A 543-nucleotide genomic window follows, 5' to 3' on the forward strand; every position below is an offset into this window, starting at 1 on the left:
CCGCTCTCTGCAAACCACAGAAAACAGACACAGTCCGTGGGAGGAACGTGCTCTTTTGCACCGAGAGGCAAGGCCCCACTGGGCATTTTAGGGGTTCGATTTCTCCTACCGTATTTCTGCCAGCAGGCCCGGCTGCACCTTTGCTGGCTATGGCCAAGACATCTCTCTAAGGAAAGGCCACGGGGCTGGGCCGACTGGATCCCACACACGCTCGCAGCCGAGCGCAGTTTATCCCAGATCCGCACCAGGCCGGCGCTCAGCTTTGCGCCTTAAGGTAACAACTACAGAAGAAGGTGGCAAACCAGGGCGTGCAACTTCAGCCTCTGAACGTCTTCCCTGAGGTTCTCGAGCTAGTTTGCTGAACCTCACACCGCCCGGGACTTACCTCAGCCTCACACCGCCGCGGGGGAGCTGCCCTGCGCCATCCCCACGGCGCTGTTTCAGGGAACGCTAAGGGACAGCTCCTGCCTCCGCTCCTCCAGCCCGCCCGGCGCCTTGCCCGCCGGGTTCCCTCAAGGCGGCGGCCCGCTTCACGCCTCACCC

Source organism: Eurypyga helias, unplaced genomic scaffold, assembly GCF_000690775.1.
Source record: "Eurypyga helias isolate BGI_N326 unplaced genomic scaffold, ASM69077v1 scaffold1536, whole genome shotgun sequence".
NCBI lineage: Eukaryota > Metazoa > Chordata > Aves > Eurypygiformes > Eurypygidae > Eurypyga > Eurypyga helias.